The 21,939-nt window shown below is 40.2% G+C and overlaps 1 pseudogene; it reads left to right on the top strand.

The window, feature by feature from the left end:
* The first annotated feature begins 9,978 nt into the window (after positions 1-9,978).
* Positions 9,979-11,797, top strand: LOC149158792 (putative methyltransferase At1g29790 pseudogene; annotated as a pseudogene).
* The last annotated feature ends 10,142 nt before the right edge of the window (positions 11,798-21,939 follow it).

The raw sequence follows: 21,939 nt of genomic DNA, 5'->3' as shown, positions 1-21,939 counted from the left end.
GCATCTCTCTTTCACCTGCCTGGGTGTCTAAAACACTTTTCCTTAACCAGTTTGTTGTATATCGGTACATCTTTGATGGCTTGGAGAAGTGGTATTTTCACACACAACTGTTTGAGTTCTCCCAGAAGCTCATCCTCCTCTGGGTTGGGTTGTGCGGTGGCTGTTAGTCTCTCAGGAAAGGGTGGAATAGCCTTTGGTTCACTTTCCTGTTTATCTTCCTCGTCCTCTGGGGGAGGAGGTTGGCGATCCGAAAGAGTCTTTCCAGATCACAGATTGATCTCCTGGATCTCCACAGCATAGGTAGGGCATGATGTTTCCCCAGTATATACCTGCTGGGCCTGTCTGTTGTTGGGGTTCGGGTTCGGTTGAGCAGGCATTTGGGGCTACCTTGGAGGAGCAAGAGGTAATGGTTGTGGTTGAGCTGGTGGTGGAGGCAAAATGGCGGGAGGAGTATTGTACTAGGGCCTCCACCCCGGTTGAGGTGCATTCCACTGAGGCTGTGGCTGGGCATGTGAGTGAAATGAAGGAGTAGTGGGTTGAGTATGGTACTGAGGTGGGTAAGACCATGGAGGAGGTATAGACCAGGAAGGATGAACAGGGGGTCCCCAAGAAGGCATAGGAGCAGATTGGTTGGGGCTGTAATAGGTTTGGGGTGTCCCTTGCATCCCTTGTTGGTAAGGTCTAGGTCCTTGTGGCCTCCTTTGGTTGAGGAAATAGAGAGGTTCAGTGGGTGCTTCTGTCCCTTGATACATGGCTTTAAGCCCAGGTAAGGTTGGGCATTGGTTTGTGGGGTGGTCCTCCTCACAGACAAAACATACCTCAACCGAATGTAATGGGCACTCATTCTTAGGGTGTTTCCTTGTACACCTAGGGCAGAAAATAGCCAAAGCCCTCTCAGCTTCCTCTTTCTTCTGCTGGATTCGGAATGTATCAAGTTGCATGGCGATGGTCTGTCTCACCTCACTCTTGAGATCCTCTAATTGATTTGCAAACTCATGTTTGAAGAAAGGAATACCAGCTGAGAGGAGGTTTCCTCTACCTCTCTTCCGGGTTGCCCTAGAGTGGTTTCTAAACACAGTCTTTATGTCCTCATAAGGCAGTTGGTAAATATCTCCTCCAGCTAGCATGTGAAGGGTATCTAAGACGTCTTCAGGGACTCCTCGGAGCAGGACCAACTTGAGGGATTCAGGGTCAAGTGTGCACCTGGCCCGTTTATAGCTGAGTTGGAACCTTTCCTCGTAATCTTCTAAAGACTCATCATTCCCCATGGTCATCCGAAAGATTTCTCCCTTGGTTTCCTTGGACCTATAGTAGTCCCTGTACTTGGTATTGAAAGCTTGCTGCATCTGAGCCCAAGTGGTGATACTGTTCCCAGGTAAGCCCATGAACCAGCGTAATGCTGCATCCTTAAGGGTTGAGGGGAAGAGTTTCAGTTTCTGCTCATCTTCAGTATAGTCATAGGTTCGACAAAGGACAGCAAACTCAAACAGGAAGGTATCAGGGTCCTCAGTAGTCAGTCAATGGAAGTGAGGTAAAGCGGAGGGACTGATGTTCTTCATTTTCATGTCTCCATTGGTCTCTCAGATGGGGAAGGCACCTTCTATTCTCTCATCTTCTCCCCTATGGTCAACCATAGCTTCAGATGGAGTGGTCTCTAACTCTTCTTCTGCTATAGGATCTTCGTATATCTCAGGAGGTTCACCTATAGGTTCTTCTGGATCACTGTCACCAAAGAAGAGAGAAGGGTGACTTAGTGATGTGGTGGGGGTGTTGGGTAAGAATTTGCCTGTTTTATCTCGGTTTCTACGAGGCATGAAATGACAAGACTTCTGATTGCTTTTTTTTTTTTTTTCTGGTACCTGCAAAACTAAAATAGATTGAATTGCAACTAACTATCTTGCTGGAATGGAAATGCGGAATTGAAATGAAAGCATGAAAGAACTAATCTATTTTGCTCAAATGAAATTGTAGAAATGAAATTCTAAGCTACGCTTGCAGAATGGAAATGCTAATCTACGCTTGCAGAAATGAAATTGCGGAATTGAAATGTTAATCTATGAAAACAGGAAATGTCTATACTACTTTTGCAGAAAGGAAATTGCAGAATGGAAATGAAATACTACTTAGTAGAAGGCGAGAGTAGGAAAGTAGAAGAAAAGCAACAATTACTAATACTCTGACGCTTCCCCGGCAATGGCGCCAAAAAGATGGTGGGCTCCAGTATTGTAGCAATAATGCTACAACCCTTGGAGCTTCCTTCTCTAATTTTATCAACCCGGTAGTTCGTACAAACTTGGAAGCGACGGTGCTGTATGCACAAATACTAGCTCTTGCCGCAGCTGTCAGTTGGTCAGCTGGCACAAGTCTGCTAGGGCTCAAGCCAACTTCTATGAGCTCTTAGAAGAAGCTTTTTAACCAATGAACGAAAGCTAACTCAAAGGAAATTAACCTACTTGCAGAAAGGAACTGAAAGCCAACAAGAAACACAAACCCTAGCAAACCCTAATTCTACCAGCTAGTCCTACTGATGCAACAGGTGGGAATGCAAACTACTGAAAGAGATGCCATTACTTCTATGAAGGTGAGATGCATGTGTCTAGACTACGTTTATCTGAAGAGAACACATTTTTGTATTTTTGTTCAAGTTGTTGGGATTATTATGCATGTGCTTCTAACTAGGTCTTTTACTGTGCAGGGGTAGATCAAGGGGGAGAAATGCTTGGAAGAGGTCAGGAAGGCTCAGAGAGGGTCTAAGGGGTCCCTAACATCCTTTCAGAGAGTTTCACAAAGTTTGGATGCCAAGCAACCGTGTTTATGAGCTTCTACAGGAAGTCTATAGGGGTTCTACAGGATGTTCAGAATTTCTATAGGAAGTTCAGTAGTTCCTACAGGATGTCCTATAATCAGATTTTAGGGTGATGGGTGAGTGGAAGAGGCTGCATGGATGGATAGGGAGGTAGGGGAGGAGTTTGTAGTGACTCAGTGACAGAGAGATGAGATGAAGAGGGGGTGTGCTAAGCTAGGTTGTCTTGAAGAGGGTAGAAGGAATGGAAGGCCGAAAAAGGTAGAATAACGAGGGTAATAGAATAGTTGAGAGATAATGGGTCTAAGTGGAAGATGAGTAGTTGGCCTGGGCACGACTTAGAAAGACAAGAGAGTGAGGGAGTAGCGCTGCACAGTGTAAACGAAACAAATCATCCACGTCCTGCACATAACCGAAATATTATTAGCCTATTCTAACTGTTTAATAAAATCAAGGAACAACAACATTATTTCTAAGGAGAATCATGCATGGTACTGAAACAAAGAAACATTCCAAGAGATCTGAACGCATGGACACTTCTATAAACAAAAATATTGCATCAAGGATTGCATGAACATGTAAACCAATGTTTTTGGTGGGCAGCACTGTCTGCAATTCCAGCCCCTAGAAAGAGGTGAAAATGAGTGTGCAGGCAACCCTGTTTTAGAACTCTTATCAACTCCAATCTATTCACTCTATTCTAAACTGCTGAAGCAACTCTGTCTCATACAATTAACCTACTTAACCACACCAAGAAATCTAACTCAGCAAACTGCGTTCTAAATGCATGTAAAGGAACAAAACCATAATGCTAAAAGAAAAAGATAACAATACAAAGGAAGGAGGCCTTAGGCTCTCAGGTTGGGCCCAACCCCGAGAGCTATGGCTCCTTTAAGAACTCAGAACTGAACTCAAATCCGCCTGCTTTCCATTAAAAGATAATAATCATAAGTCAAATAACATGCCAATAATGGCTACAAAAGAGCAACACAGAGCTAGCAGCTCGTAATCCAGAATGTGCAACAAGGTTTCAAAAGTCCTTTTTGAAGGCTACAGCCCTATCATTTATACATTACGAGGCCCCAAGCTGGCCTCCTAAATCAGTGGGGCTTGGCTGACCAAACTAGGAGTGAACTGTTGCTTCCTCAAAATCCGTTTGGCTGCCTTCTAACTCGGTGGTGGTGGCTGTCAGAGCTTGGAGTTGGGGGTGAAGATCACGAGGAAGGCCATTCAATGTTGTGGACAACCTTCCTACAAATTCTCAATCCCATCTTGGCTATCTCCTAGCCCTCATCTGCGTGGTTTTGCTCCATTAAATGTCAAAAAACCTGAAATAAGCACGTGTTAGCCACCTAGGAATAGTGACTGCCCTTATTCGTACAAATGACATAAATATACTAAAAAATGATGCATAATTTATGAAAAATGAAAGGTTGAGCAAGGGTAGTTAGGCCAAATGAGCCCAAAATGTTACCAAATTTGGGGCTCATCACCGAGCCAAGCAGTCACTGGTGGCCAAGCTTAAGGCTTCTGAATCAGATGCATGTTCCGACTTTGAGTTAGAACCCGACAAGGAGAATGACAAAGGGAAACATATTATTGATGCGGAGCCCAGTGCCACCATTGTCACTACCAAGATCTAGAAGATCGAGCCCAAATATCTAGAGGAGGGGGAATGACTCTTCCACTCGCAGATGTGGGTGAAGGGTTCTTCGCTGCAGTTCATTATCGACAGTGGAAGCCAAAAGAACCTCATTTCAGCAGAGGTCGTGAAGCAGTTAGGCCTACCGACCACACCACACCCACAACCGTACACCATTGGGTGGCTTCACCAAGGATGAGATCTCCACGTCAGCCAATAGTGTCGCCTTCTCTACAACATCAAGCCCTTCATAAATGAGGTATTGTGTGATGTTGCTCCTCTTAAAGTTTGTGATGTATTATTAGGCCAACCATACTTGTGGAAGCGTCATGTTGTGTATGAGTCTAGGCCTCACATTGTTATTATTTCTTTGGGAGATAAATTATACAGGATACAGGAGATAGCACCACCTACCGCCATCTCTTTGATCTCTGTGAAGCAATGCAGTAAGATCATTTCCCAAACTGAGAAATGTGTCTTCCTTATGATTCGCCCTCACAAAAAGAAGAAGATTGTGACCACATCCACATCCTCCAAACATGGCTCCTCTGCACGTTAACAACAGATGGACAAGGTTATGGAGGAGTACAGGGACATCTTCACTTCACCCATAGGGTACCCCTGCACTGTCAGGTCAAGCAATCCATCGATCTGACCCTGAGCACACTGCTATCCAACAGATCGATCTACCGACGCTCTATTCTAGAGAACGATGAAATTAAAAGGAAAATTCAAGAGATGTTGTAGAAAGGGTACATCAGACCAAGTTCATCATCATATGGGAGCCTGATCGTATTGGTACATATGAAATATAGCAACTAGAGACTCTGTATTGACTATTGAGCACTGAATAAGATCACTATCCAGAATAGGTATCCAATCCCATAGATTGATGACCTTCTGGACCAGCTCAAGGGAGCCAAATATTTCAGAAAGATTGATTTGAAGTCTGGTTATCACCAGGTGTCAATTGAACCCTTTGGTGTGTGGAAGACTTCCTTCAAATCCAAGGAGGGCCTTTTTGAATGGTTGGTCATGCCTTTTGGGTTGACAAATGCCCCCGCAACCTTCATGAGGTTGATGGCCAACATCTTGCGGCCCTTCACCAACTCATTCATGGTAGTGTATTTGGATGACATCCTAATCTTCAGCTAGAGTTGGGAAGACCACCTACACCATATCTTGTAGGTCCTCCAAACCCTACGACAACACAAGTTGTGTGCCAATTTGGATAAATGCACTTTTGATATGACCCGGGCTCAATATATGGGGTAGATCATTGATGAGAGGGGTATGCATGTGGATCCAACAAAGATACAAGTTATTTGAGATTTCCAAGCCCCAATCACTCTAACAGAGCTACGCAGCTTTCTGGGTTTTGCCAGTTTCTACCGCAAGTTCGTGTTGGGTTTCTCTCATATCACTTGGTCTTTGAGTCAAGTCACCAAGGGTGAAGCGAAAGAAAAGTTCTCATGGTATGAATCCCAACAAAAGGCATTTGTCAAGTTGAAGCATCGTCTCTGCTTTGCACCAGTGCTCATATTACCAGACATGCAACAATCATTTGAGATTGAGACAAATGCCTTCAACTATGCTATCGGGCAGTTCTTACTCAGCAGGGGAATTTGGTGGAATATCACAGTGAGACACTTTTAAAAACAGTATGAAAGTATCCCACCTATAAAAAAGAAATGCATTCCATTGTGCAGACCTTCCGAGAATGGAAGCATTACATTATGGGGAAGGAAACGATCATCCACACAGACCACCGACCCTTGCAGTTCATACAGACACAAGGAAATTTGTAGAACGATTTCCATAAGAAATGGTCCACATATATGCAACCATTCCATTTGAACATCAAGTACTAGAAGGGAAACACCAATAATGTTGTAGATTGTCTTAGCCGACCACCGGTTATGGTGCTTGACTCTTGTCAACATGAGACTTCGAGGTGGCTGCATCTTTACAAGAGTGATCCAAAATTCGGAAACACATACCAAATGCTCCTCGAAGGAAAAGAAGTTCCAGATTTTCACCTCTAGGGCACACTATTATGCCACCTGGGACACCTTTGTGTTCCTTCAAGCGAGCGTGCCAAGATGATTTGGGAGGCGCACTGTAGTTGGGTCGCTGGATATTTTGGAGTAGAGAAAACAATGATAATGTTGTAGAAGTATTTTTATTGGTCGTACCTTTGACAAGATGCTAGGAAGTATATCAGATCCTGCACTGCCCATGCCATTTCCAAACCAACAATCAAGAAGCAAGGCCTATATACTCCTTTGCTTACTCCTAGTTGGCCTTTGGAAACCATCTCCATGGATTACATGTCGAGCCTTCCTTCTACTAAGCATGGAAATGACTGTGTTTTCATGATCGTCGACAGATTCTCTAAGATGGCCATTATGGCGGCCTACAAGAAGAGTATCACAGCATAAGCCACTACTAAGCTCTTCTTTGAACAAGTGTGGTACACTTTGGGATCCCACAGTCCATTATCTCAGATCGGGACAACAAGTTCCTGAGTAAATTTCGGTCAAGCCTTTAGTTGAAGTTGGATACCAAGTTCACTAAGTCCACGACCTTCCACCCCCAAACTGATGGCCAAACAGAGGTCATCAAAAGGATGATTGTGCACATTCTGCGCATGTACAACTCAAAGAATTCATGCCCATGGGATGAAAGCCTCCCTTGTGTCCAACATAGCTACAACAGAGCTCTCCATAGCTCAACTTGCCACAACCCTTTTTAGGTGGGGTTGGGATTCCAGCCACTATGTCCCATTGATGTGGCCATACCATTTGCAGCTACTCAGGCATATTCGGCTCATGTCTAGTCCAAAGTTGACAGGGCTAACAACTTCATTGAGTGCATTCAACACATCCACTAGCAGTTCCATGACATATTGGACAGAGCCAATGCTAAGTACAAACAATGTCATGATCAACATCGGGTGCCACACAAGTTCCAGGTGGGTAACAAAGTTTGGTTACATTTGTAGAAGGAGCGCCTCATTGGGCCCCACTGCAAGCTTCACCCACTCTGATATGGGTCATACACCATCACCAAGGTTGTAGGGGACAATGCCTTTAAGCTCAACATTCCACCGTTCCTTGGCTTGCACCCAGTATTCAATGTGGACTGGTTGCGACCATACTTTCCCCCATTGTTGGACACATCTGATGTTGCTAAGCTGTTGACACCAGCAAAGCTCAAACTAAGCTACATTGAACATGCCACAACTGACATTATTATGGACACGCATATGAAGAATACTCGCCAGCAGAAGATCCAACTATATTGAGTTGTCAAAGTAGGCCAACTCATTCACCAGGGCAAGTGGTTCACCAGGGACCAGGTTCAACAGAAATTTCCTCACCTCATGGAGGCTTTGCACTCAATGGGGACCATTGCTTCCTAAGGGGGGAGGAATGATCCAGGTGGATATTTTTGGCCACCCGCCTATTCCACGTAGACCTTCAATCGGTTTCATCAGTTTCCTTGATTATAGCAACATTTACTATTTTTAGCAGTTTTTTAGGTCATGAACTTCCAGAATTGTTTTGACCCTCTAATCGACGTTTTTGTAGGTCCACAGCAGGCCCCTGACTACAGCTATGGACTTGCCGCAAATCCTATAGTACTTGGAGAGATATTTCTAACGAGGTATCATACATGCCAAACATAGATCATATGACCAAGTTACGACCCTGGGAAGTTGGCTACCCAACTAAGCCCAACTGGGCCCACAAACTCTTGGCATTCCATTTCCCAGTGTTAGGGTTTTGGTTTTTTAGAGTTTCCCTTCGTCATTCAATAATAAAAATTCCCTTAAGCCTCATTGTAACACAATTAAGAGGCATGTAGCCGCCACATCTCTTCTCAGAGATAAGCTACCATCACTCGAGCTAGTTTATTTCCATTATGCTTGTAAGCATCTTTCAGTTCTTTGATATTAATGAAATGAAGATTTATTTCTATTGCATCTTTGTGTTTATGTTTATATCTATATTTTGTTGCGTTCCTGCATAAGTTTGGATCAATGGATGTCTTGTTTAGTTATTGAACCTAGAACAAGGGTGAGAACTATATGTTTATAACCCAAAAAAATAATGAAATAATTTTGTGTAAGGCAAATTCCGCTTACAATGGCCCTACTATTAGAATCTTGGGGTGTTGTTTATGAGAGTCGAGTGAAAAAAAGCATGCTCTCCATCCTCATACCATCATTGAGGCATAGTCCAAAGATGGGTCCCAGATGGTTTGAGGGGCTATTTCTTCTTTTGTTGGGTTTCTTAATCATAATCGGTAGAGTGTAGGCTCATTTGGAATGGACTTTGAAGCTACATTTATTAGGTTATAGAATTAATAGTATGGGCATTCCACTTGATAGTGTGTGGCTCTACAGGCATAGGGTTTCCTTGAATCATGGAAAAGCAACGTCACAATATATTTATTTTTTATAATATTAAGATACTGGAACACAAACAAATAGTGTGTATGAAAGACAACTTATGTTGTCGCATCAATGGATGTGATGGCCCCACCTTTTAGAACCTTCCTCTGTATGGTTGGGTATCTAGCTATAAGAAGTGAAAGATATGCCTACATTTATGTACTTAATATGTCAACTTTATCTTTTTAATGTTCTATTATGAAAACATGAAGTGCTTTCGATTTAATGTTGTCACTTTTACCTTGTAATAAATTGTTCTATCATTATATATTAGTAGATTATTGATAGGTTGTGGAAAAAGAGTCATGTCATTCACATTAAGTCTATCACTATATCACTCCCTCATGTGCCCTTCCTCCTCCAAAACCTTTAATAAGGTAACTACTACACTAATGCTATTAACCCTGTAATATTATTCATGTGTTCCAGTAAATCAAGTTATTAGTATACATAATTGAGATAACTTAAAAGCACTTCCTTGGCACTACAAATAAAGTGAATTTCTTATTTTTAATTTCGGAATATAGCATCATCATGGTATTCTAAGAGCGATATTTGAAGATATGAAAGTGACTGGTAAAACCCTAAAAGAGCCTTAATTGTGATTAACCAAAGTCTCTTTGTGAAACAACTTCCAATCACTATTGATATAATGTTAATATATTTATTTGGGTTGTTTGTTTATGAAATTCCCAGCAATTATAAACATGTAATCAATAAAATAAATTTACATCCCTATAAAATTTAGTTTTTTTTTTTAATATTAAAATCAAAAGTTCTTTAAAAAAACTTATCAACCGTTCTATAATTAATTAAAAAAACAAAACCTTATCCACCATAATTATTATATAATATATACCATATAATTAAAATATTTTAATATATAATTACGCCGTAAGGCGTTTCCCTCTGAAATGAACTCCCCCAAATGCCTTTCTGTCCTAATCGTAGCCGTTAGATCTTTTGTTAGACGATTGAACAAAAATCAGTCGTCTGATTTAATAAAAAATGTTTTAAAACATTAAAAAACATTTAAAAACGTTCCACTTTCCACTTGACATCTGTGCGCCGAGCATGGGAAAAGCCCCTGATTCCAGTGTCGTCTGGACTGCATATTCTTGCAAGAATTACTCGTGCCTCATTCAGAGAAAATACCAGAAGGGCTTCGATGACTGCAAAGACTGCTTCAATCTTCAAGGCAGGGAGAAAACCAGGTAGGTAAATGGCAGTGGCTCCATGGATTACTCTGTCGACGAGACCATGCAGAGCAGATATGTACATTCATACGGATCTAGGCAGTTCCATGTAGTTTACAAAACAGTTCCATATGTTCATGCAGATAGGGTCGTGCAATCCATAAAGCAACACAGTCCAGACATACAGCATGTCGTATCTTCTCGGGCCAACTGTGCTGCTCAGTTTAGGGTGATTTGTTGACCATAGAGCTGCTGGATTTTAGCACACTGTGAAGGTTTCTTCGTAAGTGTTTTTGAAAGAATGAAAATCTGATTTTGAAGGAGAAATTACCTCTGTATGTGTGAAACTATTTTATGCTTCCACTATTTAATTTCCAGCTATTGTGTGATTGATGATATGGCCTGAAATTTAATTTCTGGTTAATTAAATTCAGCAAGTTATTTGTTTAATTAGGATCATAACGGCATTAGTCATCCGGCCATTCTTACTATAGTGTGCCCTACCCTAATGGCAGTAACCCTCAAAGGGATGAGGTCAGCAATCATGCATGTTGGATTTTGAGAAGTGCAGGTGTGTCCACTTTCTAATATTAAGCAGTCCACCAGGATTTCATTTTTCACTGTTGTGTCCACTATGACCTACCCAAATGGCAGGAGTCTCAAAGGGCAGAGGATGTGTGATGGTGCATATTAGATACTAGGCAGTCCTCTTGAATTCCTTTCTTGTTGTAGTCTGCCCTAAACTAATGGTAGGAGTTTCAAAGGGATGAGACTGTGCGATGGTGCATGTCAGACACTAAGCATTCCATCAGTATTCAGTTCATAATGTAGTGTGCCCTGTCCTGATCCCTAACGGCAGGAAGTCTCAAAGGAATGAGGATGGGAAATGGTGCATATTCATTTTGAGTAGTGGGTGTGTCTACTTTCTAAAAATAAACTGTCCACGAGGATTCCATTCTTACTGCAGTATGCCCTATCCTCATGGCAGGAATCTCAAAGGGGATGAGATTGGGGTAACGATGCATATTGGATACCATGCAGTCCACCCATATTACATTCTTACTGTAATGGACCCTACCCAAATGGCAGGAAATCTCAAAGGCACGAGGCTGGGAGACGGGGTATAATGTATTTTGAGAAGTTCAGGCGTGTCTACTAAATCTCGAAGGTATGAGGCTGGTTGATGGTGGATACTGAATCCTAGGCAGTCCCCCAGGGTTACATTCTTGCTGTAGTGTGTTCTATCTGAAGGCAAGAGTCTCAAAGGGGCGAGGCTGGGTGATGATGCATATTGGATATTAAGCAGTCCACCAGGATTGCGTTCTTCCTATAGTCTGTCCCACCCTAATGGCAGTGGCTCCATGGATTACTCTGTCGACGAGGTCTTGAATTTGAAGAAGAAGACAATTCGAATTGGGTTGGACATCGGAGGAGGAACAGGAACTTTCGCCGTGAGAATGAGGGAGCGGAATGTAACAATTATTACGACTTCCATGAACTTGAACGGGCCCTTCAACAGTTTCATTGCCTCCAGAGGGGTTATTCCCATGTATATCACTATAACACAGAGGCTGCCATTCTTTGAAAATACTTTGGACATTGTTCATTCTATGCATGTCTTGAGCAATTGGATTCCCTCACAGCATGCTGCCAGGCGGTCCCATGATATGACGGGGCCGTCGGGTCAGCAAACATGAACGTATATGCCTGTAATAGCGACAAGAAAACCGTAGAAAAGAAAATATAAGGGGGCGAAGAAGGGAAAAATCGAAAGTATGTACAGGTGGGTTGAGCAGATTTGCCACTGGGTATCATCGAGATTGCCACTGGGCATCATCGAGATTGCATGTTTCGATCACCCATTCAGGAACTATCGGTGGGCCTTTCCATTTTGTTGTCAAAAAATTTCCTCCGATTCGAACGCAGACAAATTGATTAGAAACCCACTCAGCCATTGGCATTCCCTCCTCCTTTTTTTCGAGGCTTCGATCAAATTTCTCTTATCTGCTCTGTACTAGGTGAATTGGGTCTCAGCCATAATCGAGCTTTGGGTTTCAGTCATAATCGAGCTTTGGGTTTCAGTTATAATCGAGCTTTGAAATCTGCAGAAAGGAGGTTATTGAGAGAAGAATAAGTGGATTTGCAGGTTGCTGCCAATTTGATGATTTTGATTGAATGTGCTAATTAACATAATGGCATAATAGGGAAAATCGAGCTTGTGAGCTTGTCTTTTATTTATATTCAGCTTGATTATATATATATTTTAGTTCGGGTGAAGCGGCATCATGGTGCAGGGAGCAATTTAGGGCAGCTTTTATGATAACAATAATAAGAACTGAACCTTGTTTTTGGGCCTGGATTTAACCGTGGTGGAAATGGAGCCGGGTTTTAGGAGAAAGTTTTTAGCAATCATGGCTAGCGATATTATGACTGTTAGGACTCCACTATGTATCATTTTTGCCATATACTTTGACACCATTTTACTCTTATAACCATGAACTCCATTATCATTTTCATCTACTTTATCCCAAGGTATATGAAAACCTCTTCTTTATTATATGTTTAATCTGTCTTACATTTAATTCCATAATACTCTTATATTTTATCATTAATTGAAGTGTATTGTTGCTAACACAAGTCCAAAGATCGCAGATAAGTTATGTGTTGTTAGGAACAAGCGGCCGTTGCTGAAACAGCTGACTCCGTTGCTGAAACAGCTGACCCCGTTGCTGACACAGCCGTCAAGCACGCAAATCCCGTTAAGCGTAATTTGCGATTTTGGAAGAGCTTTTTGTGGAATAGTAGCAGCAGCATGAAGACACGGTTACCTGGATTATCCTGAAGATAGCATTCTTATTGTCTCTGTTGTAACAGTATCTTTTTTTTGGAAGAACAGAATAGTCCTGTTTTGGGGAAAGACAACAGAATTGAGATAATGTAGATTCGCTCTCATGTAAATTGTAAAAGATGTCTCCTCTTTAAAAAGAGGAGACATCATCATTAGAAGGGGGTTGAATTGTAAGCTACAGGAGAGTATTGTGTGAGAACTGGAGCTAGTCTCCATCTGTAATGTATCAGTTACTTTGACAGATGAATAAATTCTTCTTTTGAGCGTTCCAATTTAATTCTTTCTCCTGGGGAATCTTGTGAGAAGGAAAGGGCCCGCCTTCCTCACAAGATTCACCCTTTTGGTTCCTATAGTTTGTTTAATTCTTTGTGTGTTTGCACTTCACCTTAATTCTGTTGTTGGACATTAGTTACACAGTTTAGTAACACTCTGTTTCTTTAGCACTACATGTATTGAATGCATGAATGAATGATGTTGGGAAGCATGTGCTGAAGATTCCTGCATAAAGGAATAGGGTCTTGCTCCCATTGATTGTTTTCCTTTGCCTGCAGTGTGATTAGGAACAAGAGAACAAGTGCTGAAGGTTCCTGTTCATGGGAATAGGGCCTTGATCTCTTGGAGTTACTTTTCCTACAGTGTGATTAAGTGTCAGGCATCAGGTGCTGAAGTTCCTCACTAAGGAATAGGGTCCTGTTCCTGCTGTGGTTGATTGATTTCTTTCCTTGTAGATTGATCTTCCTTTGTTTGGATTGTAACTGCAACAGAGAAATCATTTCTGCTATAACTTAATTGACTTCAACTTTGATTAAGTAGAGTGTGAATCAGTGGATTGATGAGATTAATAATTGTGTGTCCTTCTTTTACTACAACATTGTTTCTGCTTTTGAAATTGAGCATATCCAGTGCGTGATTATCTTTGAAATAAAAAGACCTCCTCGGGTTGACAATTTATGTGGAGCTTGAATTGTGAAAACAATTAAAGCGACCAACATTTTGGCGCCGTTGCCGGGGAAGGTAATTATAGATTTCAAAAGTATTCATCTTTTCTTTTTAAATGTGCAGATTGTATGAGAGGACGCGGAAACCAGAAGAAAACTAACCGCACAGGTGGCAAAGGCTGGGGAGGACGAAAAACTTTTATTGACGAGATTGTATCAAAGGCTGAATCATCACAGAGATTAAGTTCTCGAAAATCAAAACTTCAGCACTCCCCTCAGTCAGATTACAAAACAGAGGAAGTTGTGGGTCCTGAAAATATAGAAGAACCAGCAGTCAGTACTGAAGAGTCAGAGGAAAGTGTTAGTAGATCAGCAGAGCACATTGAGGAAATAATAGAAAGCGTTGGACGACCGGTAGAGAACATTGAAGAGCCAATAGAAGATCTTGACGATCGAGAAAGTGCAGTAGGAGGGCCAACAATGGAAGATAACAATGATGGTTTCTTTGGTGGAGGACGTGCAGGTCCTGAAGAAGAAAGAAGGGATGAAAATTCCCTCTCTACCTTGGGATTTCCTATCAGTGATCTCCCTGCAGGAACAATGAAAAATATTCCATTGTCTGCTTTACCTAACTTTCATGGTTTATCCTCTGAGGATCCGGATGAATTTCTTTTTGAATTTGATATATTATGCAGAAGTTATGATTATGTTACTAATGCTCAAAAGTTGAAACTGTTTCCAGCCACCTTAAAAGGGAATGCCTTAAGATGGTTCATGAGCCTTGGAAGTCAGGTAATCACAACATGGGAGCAGATGAAACAAAAATTTCTGCTTAAATATCAAGACTACTGCCGGACGAGAGAGAAGAAGGATGAACTATTCAACATGGCACAAAAGTCGGATGAGAGTCTGGAGGACTACATAGAAAGGCTGCAGTACAACATACAGAGATCTGATCATCCGGATATAAGTAAGGAAATTCGTAAAACAATATTACTTAGAGGTTTAAGGGATGATTGTTTAAATATGTTAAATATGCTTGCTAAGGGAGATATATCTAAGGAATCATATGATGAGATTTGTGAACTTGCTAAGAGGTGCTCTAGGGGAGCTGCAAGAAACAGAATAAGAGATTCCACCTATTCAAGAGTGCAGAAATCAGCCAATGGAGGAGCAACAAGAGCTGAAATAGGTAATTTACTTGAAGAATTTAAAACTGAAATGTTAAGTTCTTTTGCTTCGCAGATTGACACTTTGCAGGTTAAAAAGAAGCAGGCCGAAGCAGAAGCAACTCTGGCTGTCTTTTGCCCGAAATGCAGAGACAAACATCCACTAAGGGAATGCCCAAGAGACAAAATACCAATTTGCACCCTTTGTGAGAAAGATCATGAGACGGAACAATGTCCATCTCTACCAGGAATAAAGGCAGCATTGCAGCCAACGGAAGAAGAAGCTGAAGCAGTTTACCTGCTAACTCAAAGAAGACAATGGCAACCAAAAGGACAAGGTATGAACTCTAGTATGCCATTTAATCGTTGGAACAATTATTCTGCTTTTGGCCAAACAAGTTACCCCCCCTTCAACCAAATGCAATACCCACCTTTCAATCAAATGAATTTCCCACCCATGCAAATGCAAAACCCTCCCTTTGTCGATCCTTCAATGTGGACTCCTTGGCCTCCACAGCAGCCATCTCCTTTCAACCCTTGGAATCCAAATTGGAATAGTCAACCACTCCCGTATCCAAATCAATTGCCTCAATTCCAACAACCACTCCCTCTGCCATCAAATGCTCCGCCAAATAACCAAATGAGACCCCAGCTACCTGTGCAACCAAATCCTAACCCCAATAATAAAGTTGTGCAAGTCATTGATATTCAGAATCAGTCTATATTTCCTACTATGCAATGTAATGATATTCATTTGAGATCTGGAAAAATAGTAGAGCCTATTATTGATGACATAACTTCTTCTGATTCAGATAAGAACGAAACCGAGAAACATAAAGAAGCACAACCACCTCCTAACAAGAATGTTGAAATAACAGAACCACCATTCCCCGAACGTTTGGTTTTAACCAGAACAGCTGAAACACCTGCTTTTAATTTTCTAGGGGAATTGCAAAATTTGTATATTAAAATTCCACTTTTACAAGCATTAAGAGATGTACCAATTTATGCCAGAACATTAAGGGATATTTGTGTTAAGAAACCTGGTAGGAAAACCAAGGACCCCCTTACAGTACATGTGATGGGAGACTTGTCTGCATTAATGTCCGGAAAAGCCCCTCTTGTAAAATATGGTGATCCCGGCCATCCTACAGTCACAGTTCAGATTGGTAAAACAATGATTCCCCGAGTTCTGGTAGATTTAGGTGCAGCAATTAATATAATGACTCTTGAAACTTCACAATTGTTACAGCTGAATAACACAATCAGAGATACACCCACCATTTTAGAGTTGGCTGACCGTTCCACAATTAAACCGGAAGGAATTGTTGAAGATCTACTTATTTCAGTTGAATCCTGGAAATACCCAGCTGATTTTGTTGTATTGCAGACTAAAACAAAGCTGGGGGGACATCCCTTAATTCTAGGAAGGCCATGGCTGGCCACAGCTGATGCATTTATTAGTTGCAGATCTGGTTCAATGACAATTTCTAATGGTTATGAAACAAAACAGTTAACTCTTTATCCTCATGCTACACCGGTAGTTAATAACGAAGATTCTATATGGATGGATTATGATGATAATGCTGTTCAGCCTATTCTAACTATAGGACAAGCTTTAACTCTTAAAGACAATACAGAGGATGAGATAATCAATAATTTTATTTGTGGACCTTCTTCTGTCATTGCTGAAACACACAATCAATTAACTGCAATTTTTGAAACTGATGCACAAGAAAAGATTGAATCTGAAGATTCATCTCAGACTTTAACCACGATCTCATCTAAAAGCATAACAGTTGAAATTGAACCTGGCAAGACATTAAACATAAATCCTGATCTAACAGATGTGGAAACACAGCAATTAATGAAGTTATTGCATGAATATAAGGAGGCATTTGCCTGGGATTACACAGATATGAAAGGTATTTCTTCTGAATTATGTACTCATTGAATTTACATTAAAGAGGGATGCCGACCTGTTTGTCAACCCCAAAGACGAATGAATCCTAATTTACGAGAAATTGTTAAGGAAGAACTTCAAAAATTGCTTAATGCAGGATTTATATACCCCATATCTGACAGTGAATGGGTTTCCCCATTAGTAATTGTCCCTAAGAAAAACGGGAAATGGAGAGTATGTGTTGACTATAGAGCTTTAAACAAAGCTACTCAAAAGGATCACTTTCCTTTACCCTTCATTGATCAGGTGTTGGACAGTCTGGCAGGGAAGAAATTCTTTTCTTTCCTAGATGGATTCAGTGGGTATAATCAGATAAGAATTGCACCCCAAGACCAAGACAAGACCACTTTCACCAGCCCCTGGGGAACTTTTGCCTATAGAGTTCTTCCATTCGGGTTGTGTAATGCACCAGCAACTTTTCAAAGAGCTGTTATAGGAATTTTTTCTGATATGCTGAATGATTCTATGGAAATATTTATGGATGATTTTACCCCTTATGGTGTGTCTTTCGAAGAGGCATTACAAAACCTTGAGAAAGTACTTAAAAGATGTATACAAGCTCACCTCTCCTTAAGTACCGAAAAATGCCATATGATGATGAGTGAAGGAATAGTGCTTGGACATTTTATTTCATCTCAAGGTATTCAGGTAGACCCATCTAAAATATTGGTCATTCAGAATCTTTCTGTTCCTAAAACTCAAACTGATGTGAGAAGTTTTCTAGGACATGCTGGATATTACAGGAGATTTATTAAAGATTTCTCTAAAATAGCTTCTCCATTATTTGTGTTGCTTATGAAAAATGCTGAATTTAAGTGGACTAATTCTTGTCAGGAAGCTTTTGAAGAACTCAAGCATCAGTTGTCTACTGCTCCTATTTTGAGGGGGCCTGATTGGAATCTTCCTTTTCACATATCTTCTGATGCTTCAGACATTGCAATTGGAGCTGTTTTGGGACAAGAGGAAAATCATCTTCCTTATGCTATATACTTTATCAGTAAGAATATGACCCCTGCTGAGCTTAACTATACAGTTATCGAGAAAGAATTTCTTGCAGTAGTCTATACCATTAATAAATTCCGACACTATATCACTGGTTATTCTACTTTTGTGCACACTGATCATTCAGCTATTAAATATTTAATGAACAAATCTGTCACAAATGCTAGAGTTACCAGATGGCTATTATTATTGCAGGAATTTGATATCACAATTGTAGATCGGCCTGGTAAAGAAAATGTGGTGGCTGATTTCCTTTCACGGTTAACAGGGAAAATTTTAAGAACCCCCCCTAAATTTATAAATATAATAAATGGGCGAATCTCCATGGTATATAAGAAAAATGAAAGGCGATTTTATCAATAATATAATATGTATATATAATTTTTTGGCGAATCTCTCACCAGGCATGGCAAATATTTTACTCAATTATAAAATCTTGTAAGATCTTGGTGAGTCTTTCACTAAATAATATAACTTTGTAAAGTCCTAGTGAATCTTAGCATAGGCTACATGCTGGTTTAATTCCCCATTTAAATAGGCTACATTCCAGGTGAATACCATGGGTCAATACCATGTGCCATTTTGGTGAATACCATGGGTCAATACCATGTGCCATTTTTATTTTTATTAATTCTAATATTAGGGTTAATAATGGTTTTTTGCATGGTATTAATAACAATCTAGTCCATGGTATTTGTCCCATAGTATTTTGGCCATAGGTTTCACCTAAATATAACCCATTTTTTGAGTGTTCCTAACTATAAGGTGACTTATGGAGTAAATATAAAAAAATGTTTTATTTGTTTACCATACCTCTCGTTTATTTATATTTTTATTAATTTACCATACCTCGTTTACAAATATGGTATTTGGCCCATAGGATTCACTTAAATAAAACCTCTTTCTTGAGCCTTCATAAATAGAACGAGGGTTATGGACTAAATATAAAAAGAGGTTTTATTTATTTACGGTACGTCTAGTTTATTTATATTTTTATTTATTTACCATACCTTTTGAGTAAGTATAAAAAGACGTTTTATTTATTTACCATACCTCCACTTTACTTATATTTTTATTTGTTTACACCCTTACATGTATATAAGGTGACTTATGGAGTAAATATAAAAAATGTTTTATTTATTTACCATACCTCTCATTTATTTATATTTTTATTAATTTACCATACCTCTTTTATAAATATGGTATTTGGCCCATAGGATTCACTTAAATAAAACCTATTCTTGAAAATGGGCGAATGGATTCACTTAAATAAAACCTATTCTTGAAAATGGGCGAATGGAAGGTTGTAAGTCCTAATTTCATGGGCTAAATTTACCTTTTTTACCCTCTCCCTTAAAATAAGGTGGGCTATTTGAGGTGATTTGTAAAAATGTACTATGATACAAAATATTCGCCCACTAAAAATTTAAAACCCCTTAATTTCGCCAAAGGGCGAACATTCGCCCCTAAAATTATCCTTGACGGTTAAAAACTGACAATGATATTCCAGTAGATGATTCTTTTCCTGATGAATATTTGTTTGCAGTTTCTGCTCACTCTCCATGGTATGCAGATATTGCTAATTATTTGGTTGCAGGAAAATTACCAACACACCTGTCATATAGAGAAAAGAGAAGAATTGTTCAACAAAGTGCCAGGTATAGCTGGATAAGCGGGTGTCTTTTCTATACTGGGCTTGATCAGGAGATCCGAAGATGCATTAGAGAGGATGAAGTGTATGACATATTGAAAGCTTGTCATGATGGCCCTTGTGGAGGCCATTTCGCTGATAAAAGAACAGCACACAAAATTCTGAGGATGGGTTACTATTGGACCTCATTATTCAAGGATGCAAAGAAATATGTAAGGGCTTGTGACAGCTGCCAGAGAATGGGTCAACCCAATCATAGAGACCAAATGCCATTAAACCCCTAGGTAGTTTCTGAACCATTTGAAAGATGGGCCTTGGACTTCATAGGACCCATTAACCCTCCATCCAATCAAAGAACCTATATATTAGTCTGTACAGACTATATGACTAAGTGGGTGGAGGCCAAAGCACTTATTAGAGCCAATGAAGAGGCTGTCCTAGCTTTCTTATTTGAAGAAATCTTCACTAGATTTGGAATTCCTAGAGAGCTAGTTACTGATGGAGGACCTCCATTCAATTCTCATGGTTTTAAATCTACCCTTCACAAATATCATATTCAACATAGAATGACTACACCATACCACCCCCAGGCCAATGGGCAGGTGGAAAGCACAAACAAAGTTTTAGAAGCCATTCTAACCAAAACAGTGAAGGACAACCGGAAGGATTGGTCCCAAAGGCTCCCTGAGGCATTATGGGCTTACAGAACTACTTGGAGAAACACTACAGGTTTTTCTCCCTATGAATTGGTTTACGGTAAAAATGTTGTTTTTCCTGTGGAATTTGAAATTAAAACTTTAAGGACTGCTTTAGCTGTTAATCTTGATTTGACTGATGTGCAGACAGCTAGATTGCAGCAGCTTCTGGAGTTGGATGAAAAGAGATTAGATGCCATTCATCAAAAAACCATGATACAGCAACAAAGGATGAAGTGGCATGATAAAATTATCAAACACAAGCAGTTCCAAAAAGGTAATTGGGCCTTGTTGTATGACTCTCGGTTTGAAAATTTTCAGGGTAAGCTACGTACACGCTGGCTTGGACCATATGAAGTGGATGCTGTTTTCCCAAATGGAACAGTAAGACTTGTAACAATTGATGATGCTAAAACACCTCTACTAGTCAATGGCCATAGGCTCCGTCTATATCAGCGCCCTGTTTCTAAAGAGGATTTCAAGACTGCTTGCATGACTGATATTCATTATCTTTTTCTAGGGGAGTCTCCTGCTCCTCACAACATTTAATTTTCTGCACTATATTTTTTTAGTATTAGATTAGATTTAGCACTAATAATCCCTGTCAAGGATTGGCATATTACAATTGAATTTTGCAGATTCTGGAAAAAGCAGTAAGAAGGACAGATTCATCATGAGAAGATCTGAAGCTTTAATCACAGAAGCTTGTTCCCATCATTTTACCCCTTTTTCCTAGCAATATCCCTCCATACCCACATTATTTCCATTTTTTTTCCATTATTCCCATTCCTACCATCCCTGAAATATCCTCCTTCAGTCAGTATTTCCCATCCCTTACTGCTGAAATTATCCCCTATCAAATATTTTCTCCATTTACAGACCTAAGTCATTTATCCCATTTCTCTGATTTTTCCCGTTGCTGAAACACCTGTTTCAGCAACGTATCATTGATTTTTTTCCGTTGCTGAAACACCAGTTTCAGCAACTTGTTATCATCAAAACAGTATTTCTCTTCGCTGTTATATAAGCTTTTTGGTTCTCCACGATCATACTTCAGATCCTTTTGGTGAAAAATTATTCAGCACGGACCAGATCCAATTACACTCCTGTTCTAAATTTCAGAGAAATCTACAGATTCTTCCATGTACAATAAGCTATTTTGAAGCAACCGACACTTCGAATTATTAAACCAAAGGTAAAAATGTAAGGTATGAGGTTTTAATGTAATTCAGTTAAATTATATTAAAGAGAGGATTTCATTCATAATGATTACAGATCTTCACACGTCCAATCATTATTACACCATACGTAGGGGGGGGAATTCCAAAAATTGAACAATCATTTCGCATTAACCAAGCTTCCGTCCCTTGTCATATCTATTTCTGCCGTCATTTAGACCATGCAGCCTCTGTTGCAACAACTAGCGCGATCAGGGTCTGTGTTTACTGTGTCTGTGCCTCTGCGTATAACTCAAAGCTACAGCCATGGGAGGGTCGGCCGTTAGACATGAGCCCGGCTCCATAAATCTTCTTCAATTGTTTCCCGAAGTCTATCAGATTTTCCAACAAGCGGG

The sequence above is a fragment of the Pinus tabuliformis genome, chromosome 5_2 (genome assembly GCF_031772625.1).
Source record: "Pinus tabuliformis cultivar Carrire ecotype Pingquan chromosome 5_2, CPIR1, whole genome shotgun sequence".
NCBI lineage: Eukaryota > Viridiplantae > Streptophyta > Pinopsida > Pinales > Pinaceae > Pinus > Pinus tabuliformis.
The sequence above is the reverse complement of the archived record's forward strand: the minus strand, read 5'-3'. Positions and strand labels throughout refer to the sequence as shown.